Source organism: Coptis chinensis, chromosome 2, assembly GCF_015680905.1.
Source record: "Coptis chinensis isolate HL-2020 chromosome 2, ASM1568090v1, whole genome shotgun sequence".
In the NCBI taxonomy this organism is placed as follows: domain Eukaryota; kingdom Viridiplantae; phylum Streptophyta; class Magnoliopsida; order Ranunculales; family Ranunculaceae; genus Coptis; species Coptis chinensis.
Window position 1 is genome coordinate 76,435,183 of NC_141457.1, and position 18,347 is coordinate 76,453,529.

Consider the following 18,347-nt stretch of genomic DNA (forward strand, 5'->3'; position numbering starts at 1 on the left):
AAGTTTCCCCCAGCAGAGAGAACTTGATACGTAGGCAGTTCGTCTAAACGAACTCGGTCAATTCAATCCCACAAATACCTTTCTCTCCAATTATTGCCTACATTTGTAAGGTTAACCAAATAGAACCTTTGCAGGAACTTGGATGAAAATGCAATGAACTAATCTCAAAGACTAATTAATGAAACATCGAAAACTGGATGCAACTATACTGAATTAACCTTAATGAATAACTAACGGGAAATCATAAAGTTGATGCAATTGCATTGAACTACATTGAACTAACTTTAAAGAATAATTAATGGAAAATCATAAACTTGATGCAAATGCATTGAATTAATAACCCTGAAACATATTTTTATTATATGTAGGGGGAATAAAATGTCTCAACAAATATAATTTTGCATTTTAAGTAGTGTTTATCATAATTCTTTTATTATGATTGGGAATGTCTTGCTATTCAAGTAGTTTAAATATTATCTTCGCCACATTGGGCATTCTCACAAAACTTCAATCAAACTTTTATTATTAAACCCAACAACAAAAAGAAGTCGATGGGTTTTATCAAGGTTTGGTGTTTTCTTTTTATAGAGAGTGATGCAAGAAATTTGAATGAGTGATTAATATAATTTTCATATCTCATCACGCTGTATAGTTGCTAATATATTTTAGAATAATTTAATATATAACGGCACCTGTTCGTAGGACGGGTTCAGAAGCTAGTATATATATATATAGCCCGATCTTATAAATACATACTTATTTTAAAGTTAAAATAGGTACGTAACTAAAACATCACCTAGAAAATGAATTCAACTCTAATGTTTTGTGGGTATTACCTACATACTATAAAGATCATCTCCACGAAATTTGAGGTCATTTGGAAACCTCTAACCTATCTAAAAATTGTTGTCATCTTTAAAAAGAAATCTAACGGTCCATAAATTAGTGTTTTTGCAATCATCTTTTGCCTAAGTTAGAGATTTCTAAATAAGTCAAAATTTTGTAGAGATGATGTTAATGGTGAGTAAATGATATCCACAAAAAATTAGATTTGAATTCATTTTCTAGGTAAGGTTTTACTTTCGTTCTTATTTTAACTTAAAATAAGTATGTACTTTCAGCAATATATATACTGGATAGAAACTATCTTTTTGAGTTTTCTTGCCTTCTGATTTTTCGGATTGGAAGATTTCAAAATCATCGAGATCATAATCAGGTAAAACCAAATCAACACTCAACAATGGACAAATGGCACGTGAATGACTGTCGTATTGTTCCTCACTGTGACCCAAAACCCCCAAAAACCCTTCCTTCACCATTTTTTTTTACTATGTACACTTTCAAACTTAAGGGCTAATGTTAAGGACTTAAATACGAACTGATATTGCAATCAAGAGCAAAAGCGTTGGCTTAGTCTCTGGAGGAGGGAAAAAGAAGATGAGACAACAACACTTTGCTTAGGTGTAAAAGGAGGGCATGGTAACAATCAATTATATTGGTATGACAATCACTCCCCCTACTGCTAGTAGTAATAGTAATAGTTTCATTTCAGCTACTAGTAGCAAATTTGGTCGAATGTGGCATCGAAATTATTCTCCCGGAGTATGTCAAAACTTCCTACTGAGTCAAAGTTTCTTAGTATAGGTGATACAAAAAAAGCACCATTCTGCAGGCTTAGAGGAAGCAAGAAGGCACATAGATCCTGAGAAAGAGGATAAGGATTTATCCGTTTTTCTCTTTCATTTGGGGAACCAAAAGCTATGCCTCATAAGGACTCAAGGCGAATATACGGGTACTCTTCCTCTAGTATGTTTGAACTTTCATGTCGAGGAAAGAAATGGTATCTTGCATGCCGTCGTTGAAAGTCGCGATTCTTATAGTCTTGAAAATGCTTTTGAAATAATTGATTGTGTAGAAATGTAAGCACATCTAATCTTCCTCATAGTTTGTGTGGCTACTGTTTTATAAGGAAGACATAAAATTCAATGAGAAACACCAATGTTGTTTGTTTTTTGACTTTTCAGCATTCAGAGCTTCTGAATCATAAGTTTTAAGCATTAAGAGGTGTAAAAGTTGTTTGTTTTTTTAAGTTGTTTCAGTGATCAGTAGCTAAAAGTGTCTTCAGCATTCCGCATCTAAGGTCTCGCTGAATGCTGAAATTAGAGATGTTGAAGTACGGTTCCCTTTTTGCCCTCACATATGTCTCTCCAACTTTGAATTGAAAAGTCAAAGTTTTCTTCAACGTCCACCAATAGTCGACATCTATAATTACCCCATCTCAGATTTAAAACAAGAGAAACTAGTAATTAATTGAGAGAGAGAGAGTATATAAAAGATTGAAGCACTTTCACAAACAAAGTTCACTTTGTAACTAAAAGTGCTAAGCAAGGGACACTGTCATTGCCCGAATTTGTAAACAATAACAAAGTGAACATTTGAAATATAAATATCTCAAACATAATTATGTTCCCTTGTTTAAAAACCCAGACTATGACGGGGTGGATACAACACATACAGAACCCTAACAGCCATATCATAAAAGAATCAACTTAACCTGCATAATCCCCATAATTTTTCCACCATCACTTTATTTAAACTATCTTCCGTCCAAATAAAACATCAAACAAACTCTCTGAATAAAATTCCTCACTACCATGTTCTCATGTCATGCTAAAAAGTAAACTACGTTATTACATCCTTCCAATAAGAATCAGACCTAATAAAAGAACTAACGGACTGCTCCAGGCAAGAATCCAAATCACACACCGCGGTTCCACTGCCTTCCACCTATGTTCTCAAGAACACACCCACATTGCCAAAACAAAGCAAACATGGGTCAGCAAAATGGAATTTGCTGGTATGAGTAGACTAACCACATATAAACATTTCCAATCTTTACTTATCCAACTAACACTTTAAATATATCATAATATAATCATTCTCAGCTTGGAAGACAGGTAGTTCCGTCATTTCAACCGACATAGTTTCTTCCCAAGCAAGACTCCCATCTTATTAACTCGTTATAATAACTTGCTTTAATAACTAATAATTGAATTAAAACTTACCGATATCCACTGCTGTATAAGGGTAGGACCGCGTCCCTGCACAAAATATTATTAAGTCCTACCCTCCTGCAAAAGAAAGTTAGAAATTTTATATAACATATGTAGATATCCTATAGGTATTCAAATGTAAGCCCAAACACACTCTCATAATCAAATCAATTTCTCTTATCAATTAATCAATTTCTTTTCTCATAATCAAATCAATTTCTCTTATCAATTAATCAATTTCTTTTCTTATACACCCACCCTTTAGTACCTACTCCACAATTTGCACTCCACACATTTGCCAAATCACACATTTCTGTGTGCCTCTCTCCCACCGAATACCACGATATCATAGCCATCTCTGGGTTTTCATACACATATTTCACAGCCTCTTCGAGCACAAAAACTCAGGTCATTCACGACATATTCAATGAATACCTTAGGTCATTCCCGCCACATTCAAGGAATACCTATCATATCACTAACGGGTCATTCATGGCACATTCAATGAATGCCCTGGGTCATTCCCGCCACATTCAAGGAATACCCAATCTTACATTCCCGTACACTCAAGGAATACAACTAACCCGTAAGGCGAATACCTTAGTTCCTCTCTAGGGCAGTCTAAACATTCTGGTCATTCATGGCACATTCAATGAATACCCGGGTCATTCATGGCACATTCAATGAATACCCATTTATAACTCTAACGGGTCATTTATGGCACATTCAATAAATACCTACCTAACATATGACATCATCAGTCATAAAACTCATTTCCAAAACTTGAGGCGTAGATAGTTCTAAAAGAGTGCGGTAAATTTGTTTACGCATTATTGAACTTTATTGCATATATTATTTCAGAGAACGAAGGAGTATCTTGTTTCTTGTATTTTTTGTTTACGCGTTATTAATTACATGGATGTCTAAGTGTCATAGCGTCGTATATAAAACTGAAATATCACATAGTAGTTAATACACGTACACATGTATATATAAAGGTCTTAGCCAAGCATGCTAATAGCCCTAGACCTATCCTAATAGACCGAATCATAATCCGAGTTAAAAGTCAAACTGGGTCAACTTGTCAAAGTCAACCCTGGTCAACAGTCAAAGTCAACCTGCCAAAAGTCAACAACAGTCAACTAGCCCCAAACTCCTCTAACCCAAAAGCCCAAAGTCAAAAACTTAAGGCCAAAAAGAAATTTCAAAAATTAAACACCCAAGCCCACATTTTTTAGTTCGGCCCAAGCCCACATAAAAAATCATTGTTCATCTTCCCCTCTCACACTCTCCAACGTCTCCACCACCAGTCAACCACCGCCAGCCACCACTCGCCACCACTTTTCAACCTAGCGGTTTGCTTCTTTTTTAAAAACCCTACATACATATACCAACCAATCTCAATTCCCTTATACTGGGTAAATCGGGATCGACGCCATTAATGGCTTCTCTGGAGCTTCAACAGCCCCAACCCACTACGAAATCAACTCTCCAACTAACCGAAATTAACCTACAACAAAACCAACAAAACAAATTTATTCAAACACAACAAAATCATGACGATTTGGTTTTTTTTTGTTTGGACGTCATTACTGCTCCTCCGGAGCTTCAATAGCACACCCAATCACCGATTCTAAAACCCCGGCATCAACCAAATCAAAACAAACAACCCACACCACAACAGTACAACAACAATATAACAATCCATGACAATTTGGTCTTTTGGCGAAAACGTGTAGCCAATACTTAAGTCGACCACTGTTTTTACAGTAGCCATCATCGATTCTAAAACCCCTCATTTTAAGTTTTTTCCTGAGACAGACGGTTATTCATAATTGTATACGTAGTTAACACTAAAAAGTATACAGTCTAAAACAGACTCATACAACAGTATATGAACAGTAAAAATCATATTGGTTTCATCCTTATGAAATCTACAGTAAACAATGAGAACTTTATCAAAACATAATATATCTACTCACAGTTTATAAACCGAACAGCTTTCCAAAAGCGGAACAACACCGAAAGACTGAAGTCAACTGTCGCGCGAAAAAGACGATCTTCCTTGTTCAAAACCTTTTCTTCTTTCAGTAAAACTCCCTTTTTTTTTTCTAAAACTCTCGCTGTGTTTTTCCCTCAAAAACTCTACGTGAGAATACTCCCTTTGTTTTTTGTTTTTTTTTTTTTTTTTTTTTAAAACCTCCCCAAAAACAAGGGTTGAAACTTCTTTTTATTTACGGGACTTTTATCCCTAATAAGCTGATAGTTATCATATATTTTTGCTTTATCTATTATTATTATTATTATTATTCTAGGAAAATAAAAAAACGGGGTATTATAGACACTTTGCTGTCTTTCCTTTTTGCCTATTTTTTTCTTAGAAAATCTTAGGATGTCAAGCGGTAACATGGTTTAAAGGTAAATATAATTAAGACATCCAATTTTTCTATGCTTAATTATCATTTCTCATAAACCATGCACATTGGAGTTGCTCAAACAATATTTCAATTTACTATTATTTTTAATTTTGTATATATTTGAATCAAGATTTTAATAAGAACAATAAAATCATTAAGAAAAGAGAATAGATGATAACAAGGGTAAAATGGTCCATAAGATTTATATTTAGCATTCATAGTCGATAGCATAGTACAAAATATCAGGATATGGGTATTTATCGATACTCAATTTCTGGATATGTATCGTGGATATATCCCTCTCTTTGGGGATATTTGACATTGTTTCATATACAAATATCGTAGATATATCTAAAATATCGACAAATATCATAGATATTGTGAATATTTTTTTATATATCATGATACATTATTTATATGTATTTAAAATATAATGGTAAATATTAAATAAAATTGTTATATATACAAAATATCATTAAATATCGTAAAATATCTCAAAATATCACAAATATTGCAAATATCGTCAAAATATCACTGATATTTGTAGTCGTATATATCTCTTAACATATCGTGATATTTATATATCTTTTTCTGAAATCTGAATAGATATCTCCAAATATCGCGATATATTCTACTATGGTCAATAGTAAATGAACATATTCTTAGAGTTTTAAGAATTCAACCTCCAACATTTAGCATTCATAAAATGGGTACATTCAGTATTCGCCAAAAGCGCAAAAATAATTGAGAAAGAACAATATTGACCAGTCAACTTTAAAATTAAAAAGTGGCTAAGGGGAGGGGCACCGCCGGGTGGGCACTCTCGTCCCTACAACGCTAACATCATTTCCCTCTCTTCCTTCACCACCTTATTGTACTGTTCACTTGAAACCTTTATTAACTAATCCAGACTACTCGGCCTCGCCGATGTGTGACAATTAAGAAAATAAAAAAAGTCCAAAAAACACCCGAAATTTGGTCATAACGAGTTCGTTGGTTTACTCTGAAGTCGTACGGCACTCCACTCGGATGGGTTTTTTGGCAACAGTACGGGGCGGGTTTTTTGGCCCATGGATAAGCTAAAATCTGATTGAGAAATTACATTGAATTAAGTTTATCTATAAATCAGTGCTGCTCTATTGGTTTGGTAGATAAAAATTGTCTGTACTAAATTTTCCATTTGAGCTGAACTTCTGTCTCCTCAAATATGAAGAACAAAAACAAAGATCCCGAGTCATCATCTGTATCTGCCTGGCAGACGATATCCAGTCATGACTATCTTGCCAGTCTTGGGCATGACGTGCCAGATTTTTACTTTTCAATAAGGAAAAAAACAAAATTACTAGCTAGATGGCAGTCCCAACCACAAGCTAAGTGTTGGACTCGCTTGGATAGTCCAGATATCATTAGATTCGGAGCTGTTTAATGTTCAAAGCTTGCAAAGGAAATTTTCCTTTGTCACCTTTGTCATGCTTCAAACTTGATAAGCAACTACACGCCGATGCAGTCTGCCACATTGAGGAAACCCCTCAACAGAAGCATTGGGACTTGGGATCACAATAGTAGAAATCCTTGAGACTTCAATAATAGGTCATGTGCAGCCAACGCTTTTAAAATTTTAATTGTTTCTGAATTTCTACTTACACTTTATTCATATTTCTCTCTACATGAGTTCCTCTATCCCGAGGATATCTTCATAGGAACGCCAGCCGAAACCGTTGGATCTCGGATCTAACGGTCCGAAAATAAAAAACAAACCCATATTCTCTCTCTTCCTTTTTGTTTTTGGTTTTCGCACCGTTAGATCCGAGATCCAACGGTCTCGGAACACTCATCCCTATAGGGATATCCTCGTGGTAGCCCAGATCCTACATAAAACAGGTTCCACTGGTTACTTCTGTTATTCAAGGTTTGTGTGCACCTCCTTTGTGGATTATGTGGCTGTTGTTGTTTCTTCTTTTTTAGGTACCTTTTTTGTTTGCCATTACTAATATGTAACAGTTGTTGCAAATTTGTCATTAGAAAATATATAAGTGGTTTTGATAGATCAGGTTGTATTTTGTTGTTGTTGTTTATTGTTACCAGAGAACTATTTTTGTGTGAAAAAAAAATGAATAAGGGGGAAAAGGAAAAACAGCATTAATATAGAAAACAAAAATTGTGGAATTCAGCGTGTACAGATTTTGAGTACAGTTGTTATGTTATTGGGTACGTTGCTTCTGGTGTTTTGTGCCGTTGTTTTGGTTGCAAAATATTATGCCCTCTTTGGGTCCATCTAATCAATGACTGGATCAGTTTATTTATCTGCCCGGTTCATTTGCTTTCAACTCAGACAGACTGTTTCCATTTTACTGGGATTTCAAATTTCAAATTCTTCTCCTACTTGCAACCCCACCTCTATCTTTATTCTCCTATGTTTATTTCTCCTGCGTAAACAAATAACCAAAAACGTATTTAATAATTGTTAGTTTGTGGATGCCCAATGTTTAATTAGAACACGTATCAGTAGAATAGCTCTCTGATGTTCATCTTCCAATTACTTGCAGGACTGGAACACGCAATTGCAGGAACCAATGGAAAAACAGAGGTGCATATCACATAAAGATTTGGTCTTCTTGTTGTGTCTCTTCTTAAACTGTTTGTTTGTGGAATTTGCAATTGCTTTTTATAGTTCAATGTTTGGTAGGTATTGAAACAGTGGTGAGGTGAAAAGAGCATCTCAAGGGATCTTATGGGCTAGCTAAGTATGGTGACATTGATGTTGTCTCTGGGGTCACTTGACTTGAAGTAGTTTTCAGAAAAAAAAAAGAAGAACTAAGTCACATAGACATGGTACGCGTGTCAGTGTGCGACACAGATATAGTGTCAGACACGTAGACCTATAAGACATAGGACACGGGGACACAACTAATCAACAAGAAGACACTCACTTTTGTTGGGTTCAAGACCTTAAATAGTGCCTCCTTACAAATAATTTATCTATGAAAGTGGCATATCTTGGAGTTGTAGCTATGTTAATAATTTATGTTCCTAGTCTTTTAGGTTTTTAAAAGAAATCCTAGTTTGAAATCGTATGCGTAACATGTTTGTGTGTCTGACAAGTGTTTGTGTGTCCGTGTGTCGGTCACGGATTTTTTTAAGAATATGAAGTGTCCATGTTACATAGGAAAAATATAACTTATCCGGAAAAAAAGAAACAAAAAGAACATTTTTTTTTATCATACATTGCTTCTTATTTAATGAAATAACAGTGGAACTTACCAAAAGAAGAAGAAGAAAGAAAACAGGGTTCTGTTGTCGTTTGTGTGTTGGCAGCACGAGCTGTCGAACCATCCATCATGGTGTTTGTTTTATTAAAGAGTGTTTACCTTCTCTTTATAGGATACAAGACATGTGCATTGAGTATACGTTGGAGGCCTTCCGAACAAGACAGACAAGCAGGTGCTGCTTTCATCTTATATTTGTTCGTTGTTTTTCTTCAATTAAACAAGTGGAAATGTTTTTCAGTTAACCATTTTTTTTTTGGGCCGCGGTATTGGCACCCCATAAAATAGGACTAGCACCCATTTTGGATGTTATATAGTGTCTTGACGCATCTTATTTAGTGTCTTGAACAACTTATTTGGTGACCTATATCATCCAAAGAGTGCTAGTCCCATTTTATGGGGTGTCAATACCGCCGCCTTTTTTTTTATGATATCTATTACTAGATTAAAATTTAATTTTACTATTACTAGTTTTTGAGATACATGCTGGACACGTTACAATGCAAAACGGCTAAGTGATGATGCACGCTCACATGATTTTTTGTGAGGGCGCCCTCTAAGAATTGCTCTAAGCTTAAATAAACACTGCCATCAAGTCTGTAAGGGATTTACTTTTCATGCTTAGAGTGGACAACCATTTAGACTGTTTAATAAATCATAAACTTTGACCACTTTTAGCATAACTAGAGGAACTGATTTTATTTAAGGATGTCTCCGTGGTGCGGAGTTCATTTGGATAGGGGTGTCCCTTTAAGGTGTCTGATCCTTCATGGATGGATAGATAGGTATATATAATGCGGGAGGAATATGAGTGCCACCCAATATAATCCATTTCCAAAGTGTATATAACTATATATAATGAAGGGATGATATTTTATAAAGATTTATTTGAAGGATTGTTGTAAGAACCTCAATTTTGCAGCTCGCTTTTGATGAGGATATATGTGAAGGATAGATGTAAGAAAATTTGTCTTAATTATTTGACAGTGTTTAACTTACAGTTAAGTATGAAAAAAGTAAGGGATATATATCTATTACATACAGTAATAAATTTCTATTTCAAGTCATTGATATTCAATCTTTTCATGTTCTAACTGCTTTGTACCTCTGAAACAGGCAATTGCAAGGTTCTTTAATGATTTACTCAGAGATCCTAGTGAATCAGGTCTTGTTCGCACCTTAAAGTCAAAATGTATAGTGTGTAATTCCCTACTCTCCTATTACCAGTTCCGTACTAATTTCATTTTTCCATCTGTACTTGTAGGCGTTGTAGTCGATGTGTACATTAATGAAGAGAAGAATTTTGCTATTGTTGAATTCAAATCTCCTAGAGATGCAATTGAAGCAGTCAGAGAAGATGGCATAGTCTTCGAGGTGATCTTGATATCCCATTTTTGTGGTGAACATTTCATTGTTGTTGGTGTAATCTCTAACCAATGAAACTGCTTAATTTTATTGTGTTCTTATTTCTATGATTTGAATGTGGCCTGTTCTTTTCTCTTCTTTTGGATTAGGTATATATGGGGAGGGATATTATGACACGCTAAAAAAACGTGTTTCTAGGTCCCATACGAAGAAAAGTTAACAACTGGATTTTTATTGATACGATGACACGTAGTGTATATGTTTATGTATATGTACGGGTATGGTTAGGTTTCTTTTACTCTTTTCGATTTACATAGAAGGTAAATTGTTTGGATATGATCTCCTCATAGTGACTGTCTCCGCAAAAGAACAGTTCATTTAGAAATTTCAGCTCTCCAAAACGAACTTTTAAAAATGGACAGTGCACATTTTTCACCAGCTTTGATTAGGGGTGTTCACGGTCCGGTTCATGGTCAAATTACGAGCTGAACCGAGATAGTCGGTTTTCAACAATTAGAACCGAAACCGAACCGTAGTAGTTGAGAATCCGAATTTAAACAGAACCGATTTTACAGCTCGGTTCGGTTCGGTTCGCCTTATCGGTTTGCACCTTTGTATTGAAAGTTAAATTTGTCAAACCAACAGATCCAAAAATCAAGAAGGAAAGTGATCCAAATTTGAATCTTTATCAATTGTTTACAACTAAATAGATTTAAACTCTTGATTTTATCATTTAATTCACACAAAAAAAAAAAAAAAGAGATTAGATTAGGAAAAAACAAAGGTAAGACAACCAATTTTGTAAGTTAAAATTGTAGATCTAGCTTTTTGTTTCTTCGTTTTACTTGTTTCCATCTAAACCATTTTGTGATTCTTCTTTCCCAAACGTGAAATGAGGAGGACGACCCATAGAAAATAGATAAAAAAAAATAGAGAAGAAGATTGCTAGAGAGATTAGAGGTGGTTGGTTTAATTGTTTGAGAGAAAGTAGGGAAAAGAGATGATAATGTGAGAGAGTGGGAGAGAGACGGCGGCTGGAGAGATGAGATTGGAGTTGGTGAGAGTAGGTTTGGCTATTTTTTAAGATCAATGGTCACAATAAATTCCAAGATAGAATTCTAAGATCCAGCCGTATGTTTTAGGTTAAGCATAAATTTCAGTTCGGTTCGGTTGGCACCGGTTAACCGAGGCATGAAACTGAAAACCGCACTGACTCCTACGGTTTTTACTTTTAGGAACTGAGAACCGAACCGAGTCTGTAAAAAACCGACAAAACCAGCCGGTTCGGTTCGGTTTTTCGGTTTCCGGTTTTTGCTGAACACCCCTAGCTTTGATATGTTTAGAAATTTTAGATTTCTCTGATTTCTGGTGGAAGTAATCAATGTGGTCAGGAGAGCTTATCCACGAAAAAATTAATCACGTACAAAGTTTCTAGGTGGGTGATATGAACTTTCGTGTAAACAAAAGAGTAAATGAACCTAACCGGAAAAGAAAATAAAAATAAAAATAAAAAGTAAAGTTAATAAAATAGAACAAAAAATAAAATGATAGAAAAAGATTTTTGTGGTGGCGGTGGGAAGGGGGCACCTCAGTGTAGATATTAAATATAGGTACTGTAGAATATTTGTTTATTTTGTTTAGGGAAATGTGGTTTTTCTTCTTGTTGTTTTGTATATCAGTGGAATTGACATGTTACGGTGAACTACAATATTTCGTTTTGGTAGGTTAGCTTAACCTGGGTTGACTTGATACCTAACAAAGTTTTGTTTTCCCAGAAATAAAAAGATAGCTTTATAACCTTTATTTATTTCCACAATGAAGATTTTCCTTCTTTTTGCCATCTGACTTTTTGATAAAGCCTTGGACAAACAACAAATTTGTCAAAGAGCCCTGCTAAGAAAAGGGAAGTTGTGGAAAAGAATCAAACAATTGTAAAAGGAAAAGACCGGTGAAGAACATTACTAGGCTGGTTCGGTGGACTGGTGGCGGACTAGGGAATCGTGCTAGGGTCCTTTGATTTTTTTCTTTCGACTTGTATTTGTTGTTATTTTGTCATATGTTTTTAGACTTTTTTTTATATTTCCTTTTTCTGTACTTTGGTATGACGGTGTTTAGGGGAGATTTTGGTCTTGAAGAATTAGCTATTGGCGAATGATTCAAGTGTCTTATCCTTTTCGGGGAAAAAACAACAACAACAAATTGGCGAAGGTTTCCTTTTTCCAAATTTGCTAATGTTCTTTTATCTAAACAGGATGCCACATTGAACATTCGTTGGCCTACGGACTACAACCCTACATTGATCCTGGATTTAGATCCTAAGCAAAAAAGTTGTCCCTGGCTGAAGTATGGCTTGCGCGGGGGACTTTATGCGAATGTAAGTTTCACTTGGTTACAATGTTTTTTTTTATTGTTTTCATTTTATTGTTTTGTTTTTGGGTAATTTCAAGTTAACACTGAAGATAAGCTTTTTGATAAGCGCGAATAGCATTTAAAATATATTGATGTAACTTGTTTTTTATTGGTAAGTTACTCTAGTTGCAATTTAGGACGGGTTTAGACCACTTGTCAAATATGTCAAATAATCTAGTTAAACCGGAATTTTTATTGGTGCTGCGTATTTAAATATTTCAAGTAGCATTGTTGTGGAAATCAGATGTACCCCTTTTATTGGCTTACTAGGGGATTATTCATTCTTCTTTTTGAACATTGAATCCTATTTGTGGAGGTCATCCTCCCAAACTATAAGCTCTATTGCAAATCCTAATTAAACTTCAAAGAAAATGGCTCTTTTGAGAGTAACCTTGTATGATGCTGAAGCTAAATTAGACATAAGAGTACTCAGGGGAAGATGACTTCAAGGAAGGGGAAGATATTGATTGATGGGGGGCGGTGGTTCACTTAAGTGGAACAGAAACAAAGAGGTGTCGTGAAGATCGGAAGATCGTCACACACAGTGAGAATACTTTAAAAGACACCACAATACATTGGGACTAGAAAAACTAACACACTTACCTTTTAGGGATAAAACTAGGACTTAGTAAATCCAGAAGATTAAATGTCATCGTGTGATTTTAATAATGGTACATGCATGAGTACAAACTGAGTTATGTACTGCTAATTCTAGGGATAACTTTTTATAGACTGTAAAGTAATGTCATATTTACGATATCCGAGTATGGAAGTGGGAGTGTAGAAGAAAGCGATGGAAATTCCATGTGAAATTCTTGTCCTTTATTCAGTCGCTTGTTATAAGTTAAGTTAGTATGCCTTTTTCTTTTTTGCAAGTTTTTTTTTATTCTTTAATGTACCTTTTAAATCTCTCTTTTTATCTGTGTTCTCGCCAAGCTTTCTATGTTACTGTAGACCTCCAATAAATATGTGTTTGCTTGGTGCAGGGAAAACACGTTTTCATCCCGACTTGTAGCCTGACTTGCAGGAAAGACCTAAGTACTGGGACCTCTGAAATCCAGCTTGAGTTATAATTTTCACTCTACTATCGGATTCTAAGCCATACTTAAATGTTATTGTATGTTGTTCGTAATTATTTATTGTTCAGTTTTTAATCTGTTTTTTTTGGAGAATATTTCAGTGTTTATTAGTGGAAATGCACTTCCCTGTCCTTTTGATGACGTGATAATGTAGTGACCTATTACTTGTCAAGAGTAAAAGGTAATGCTGTGGGTGTTGCATTAGATGTTGTTGCATATAACAATTGCTGGTATAGTCCAAGGCCTGCTGTAAACCCTACCTTGCAAACTGCCTGCAAATGTTATTGGAAAAAAAAGCAACATGCCTCCAACAGCAAAATAGATAAATCGATGTTTGAATCCCAAAAGTGATATCTACTAAATTTTCTTTCTCATATCAAATGGAAATAGTTTCAGAAGACTCCAAACATCCATTTTCGACTCTTTTTTCCATGCAAAAGATAAACATGTCAGTAAAACTGTAAAAGAGAAGATGGTTTGGAAGGGTTTTCCCCAATTGAAACGTATGCCAAAAATTGTTGACAGTTTGATTTCATGGCGGAAACAGAACAAGTATTCAAACATACCATTTCAAGCACAGAAATTCCAATAACATGCTAGGAGCCGTTCGTTTTGTCTAATACTAGATTTCGTACCTGAACGGGTGCCATTAAATGAAATGAAATAAATTTTTTTGCTAAATATTGTGAATTTACTTGAAATTATATGCATAGGATGTATTAGGGCATCTCCAATGGGGGGTGTAAACCGTATAGAGTGGAAATTTTACACCCCAAATATAAAAAAACTCTCTCCAATGGGGGTGCTAAACCGTAGGTAATAGTGTATTAGCTAATAGAGAGGGTGGAGAATTCCCCCTCTCGCTATTAGTTAAGGGCATCTCCAAGGGGGGGTGTAAAATTACACCTCCACCTAGGCTCCACGTAGGTGCCATTAGGATTTTACACCTTTAATTGTATAGTATTGTATAACTCATAAATATCCACACTCTATACTTTCCAATGGAAGAGTGTAAAAAAAATAGATTTTAAACTCGGACGCCACTCCGCTCGAGTGGCGTCCTCTTTAATTTAAACCGACGCCACTGGAGGCGGCGTCCGAAGTTAAAAAAATAAAGCTTCAAACGTGTGTTGAAGTGACGTCCGAGTTTTTAAGTTAAACAGACGTTATTTTAAGTGACGTCCGGACTTTTTATTAACTAATAGCGAGAGGGGGAATTCCCCACCCTCTCTATTAGCTAATAGACTATTACCTACGGTTTAGCACCCCCATTGGAGAGAGTTTTTTGATATTTGAGGTGTAAAATTTACACTCTATACGGTTTACACCCCCCATTGGAGATGCCCTAATAAAAAACCCGGACGTCACTTAAAAATAACGCCCGCTTAACTTAAAACTTCGGACGCCACTTCAACACACGCTTTGAAGCTTTTATTTTTAACTCCCTGGACGCCACCTCCAAGCGCCCCCCTTTAAATTAAAGAGGGACGTCACTTGGAGTGACGTCCGAGTTTAAAATCTATTTTTTTTACACTCTTCCATTGGAGAGTATAGAGTGTGGATATTTATGAGCTATACAATACTATACAATTAGAGGTGTAAAATCCTAATGGCACCTACGTGGAGCCTAGGTGGAGGTGTAATTTTACACCCCCCATTGGAGATGCCCTTAATAAGTGAAGCAACACAATTCTAAACAGTTACATTCGTGTGAATAAGGCCATCCTTCTTCAGAAGTCAGTCTTTCAAAAGGAAATGAATCTCATCTTAACAATCAACAGTGTTCTCTTTTCTTGATTAAACATACTGAAAAATAAAAATTAACATGAAGCCATGATAATGCAACCGTTGTTGATGAATCTGCTGAAGTATGATGGCTTACTTGTAAGTGGACTATTTAACAATATATATATGCAATCGACATTCAGTTACAAAGGAATAGTCACCACAGTTTAAAGAGAAATGCTAGCGTCCTGCCCCCTTAAAGGGGGTAGGATGGTCCTGACCTGCTATATGACAAAATAAAGTGAAAGGGGCATGACTTGCCAGTCACTTGATTCAATTTTTAAAATGCTAAATTTACACCATCGCTCATTCTGTCCTCCTTGCAAAACCAGAATGAGATCCAATTTACACAAACTGCTCACCCGGCATCTGCAACACATTGGAAAAAAAGAAAAGCTCACAGTCCACAAAGAAATTAGAGGCCTCAAGAAACTATAACTCAAATGCAAACCCATTGTATAAATTTAACAACTTTGGTATCAATTTATATTAAATGAAGAATTTTAAATAATTAATTGAACTCAAATAAAATAAATGAAAATTGGGTTGAACACTCAAGATGTTGAACTCAAATGCAAAAAGTTTGATTCCCAGATAAAGTTGTTTTTCTTCCTCTTTGTTTACCCAACTTAAGATAAGATAAGATTGGATTGGTTATAGTTTCAAGTCTGATTTGTTTTCGAAATTAAAAGCATACTGAAGATGGTGTGCAACCCCCTGAATAGATCTGACAATTGACGAAGTTTTTGTGGGATGGATGTTACTACTTTCCGACAATTCCAATTGCCCGTGGTGGAGTCATTGATGATGTTTCGAACGATGAAGGCTAGGGTGCTAACTGTTACTCACTTTACTTGGATTTGGATTGAGAGAAATAAGTGAGTGAACTCATTGATTTCTTTGCCTTTTTTCTTAGTGGAAGTAGATACCTCTTTAAAAAGTTATCAGGTAATTTATGTTGTCATTTAGCAGGTCAGGACCGTCCTACCCCTCAAGGAGGCAGGACGCTAGCAATCCTCCAGTTTAAAATAAGCAAAACGCAAAGAGACAACAGAGGTGGATTTTTTTTGGGCGCGACTATAACACATGGCCCAGCACAAAAAAAAAGTTACGAAGTCGTCTCTAATTGGCTCATTACAATGACGTGGCGAGAAATTAAAAAAATGAAGTACGCTCACTCTCCTCACGTTTCTCTCTCCTCCTCTTTTACATCTTTCTCCATTTCTTCTGCTCATCAGAAAAAAACCAGAAAAACCCCTTTCTCCTCATCACAAATGAATGACAACCAGTTTAATTTAGAAGAAATAGAAGTAATGTCTTATGTTAATTTATTCATTCAAATTTCAACCCATTTAAATGGCAAAGAAAAAATTCTAAAGCATCAAAAGCACACTCCCACCAATATTCATTTTGATTCTTGGGACATGGGAGTAGTCTCTCAATCTCTCCACCTAGCTAGTTCTTAGTCTTCTTTGTTTATCCATATTTTTTACAGTCCACAATTCCAAGCTTGTTATTGGAAAATTCAATTCAATCTCTTTTTTCATGGGGTCAAAAAGAACAAGGTATAGTCAATTTTAATTTCACATTAGAGAAGGACGGAAGGAGAGGGGCGTTTGAAGAGTACGAGGCATGCCTGAGAGGCGAGGCTAGTCCAAATATAAATATACCATTACTCCCATGAAGCATGACTGGCACCAGAAGCTCCAGGAATTCCTTTTGATGACCCGACAATGTTTAGATTGACATAGGTTGCTGGTGGGAAATGTCAAGAAATTGCAATTTGCGGTAGGTGGATATAAAAGGTGGTCGGAAAGTGGTTTGGTAGGCATAACACGTGTGAGGGAGAAAGCTTTATGAATGAACTGGATAAGACTGGGAGCAGTACCATTAAATTGAGAGTCACTCCTAGGCCCTAGTCAACCAAATGTGCCAAAGAACTTCTGAGAAAAGTGATGTTCATCGCCATCCCAAAGCAGTCTACAAAGTCCGTCCATAAGTTGTTGACTCAGTGAAGTCATTATTTGGAACCACGCCATCCCAAAGTCTACAAAATCCGTTCATAACTTGTTGAAAGCACTGAAGTTATTATTTGAAACCACGGGGAATCAAGTACTCAAATCACACCCCTACCATATTGTTTGAGCAAAAGGGCAGTCATCAAAAAGATGCATAGACGATTCACGATCACATGAACAAAGGACACAACCTTAATCGAGGATCTTCAGTAGATCAAAAAAATTTGTTTACTCATAGCCGATACCTTTGGTCCACTTCAAAGTATTGCAGAAGAGAATGAGAGAGATAAAAGATGGGAGAGAAACGTGAAAAGAGAGGGAGAGTTTGACATCTCTTTATTTTCTCGTGGTTTTGGGGGCGTACTTATTTTTTTAATTTCTCGCCACGTCATTGCAATGAGCCAATTAGAGACGACTTCGTAACTTTCTTTTTGTGCTGGGTCATGTGTTGTAGTCGCGCCCATTTTTTTTCAGACTCAATTTTTAGAACCCTGTTTTGCTGTCCCAAACCCAAACTGTCCTCGTTGTCCAACCAATTACAATTGTTTTTAATCATATTGTGAGAACCCGTTTTTCTCTCAACTGTGATTGGGGCTGAATAGCTGGGATGACTTGGGTTTGAGACAACAAAACTGGGTTCCATTTTTTATTACCGCTCATAATTCATTTTAAGTAGCCTATGCAGCCAACTCAAATTTGACAATGACAAAAGCATTTGGGGTGTTCAGAAATCGAAACCCATTGACAATGTTGAGTAGGGGTACTCGTAGTAGTTGCGGAGAACTCACAAAAGCACAAGGCACGTGTGCTGCACAAAACCAAGGCTCAAAATATCGCAGATATATCTGATATATCGCCGATATATATTGTTTTTTTTACACCGATATCGATATATCTGATATATATCCACCGAATATTGAACTCTTTTTTTCCCGATATATATCAGAATTACTGA

General features: G+C 35.8%; 3 long non-coding RNA genes across 6 annotated transcripts; 2 read left to right on the forward strand and 1 right to left on the reverse strand.

Annotated features, from left to right (window-relative positions):
- Nucleotides 1–1,368: 1,368 nt before the first annotated feature.
- LOC147517908 (uncharacterized) lies at nucleotides 1,369–1,999 on the forward strand. Its single transcript, XR_015213960.1, has 2 exons — nucleotides 1,369–1,498; nucleotides 1,645–1,999. It is a non-coding gene; the product is annotated as an uncharacterized LOC147517908 (long non-coding RNA).
- Nucleotides 2,000–6,608: 4,609 nt separating this feature from the next.
- On the forward strand, nucleotides 6,609–13,721 carry LOC147517909 (uncharacterized). Of its 4 annotated transcripts, none has more exons than XR_015211612.1 (7): nucleotides 6,609–7,060; nucleotides 8,017–8,057; nucleotides 8,852–8,911; nucleotides 9,853–9,901; nucleotides 10,001–10,110; nucleotides 12,353–12,475; nucleotides 13,497–13,721. It is a non-coding gene; the product is annotated as an uncharacterized LOC147517909 (long non-coding RNA). The 4 variants fall into 4 exon arrangements; XR_015211611.1 differs by having other exon boundaries at nucleotides 6,612–7,379; XR_015211613.1 differs by lacking the exon at nucleotides 6,609–7,060 and adding an exon at nucleotides 7,151–7,435.
- Nucleotides 13,722–15,467: 1,746 nt separating this feature from the next.
- LOC147517910 (uncharacterized) lies at nucleotides 15,468–16,293 on the reverse strand. Its single transcript, XR_015213961.1, has 2 exons — nucleotides 16,072–16,293; nucleotides 15,468–15,743 (listed from the first exon to the last, which is right to left on the reverse strand). It is a non-coding gene; the product is annotated as an uncharacterized LOC147517910 (long non-coding RNA).
- Nucleotides 16,294–18,347: the final 2,054 nt, after the last annotated feature.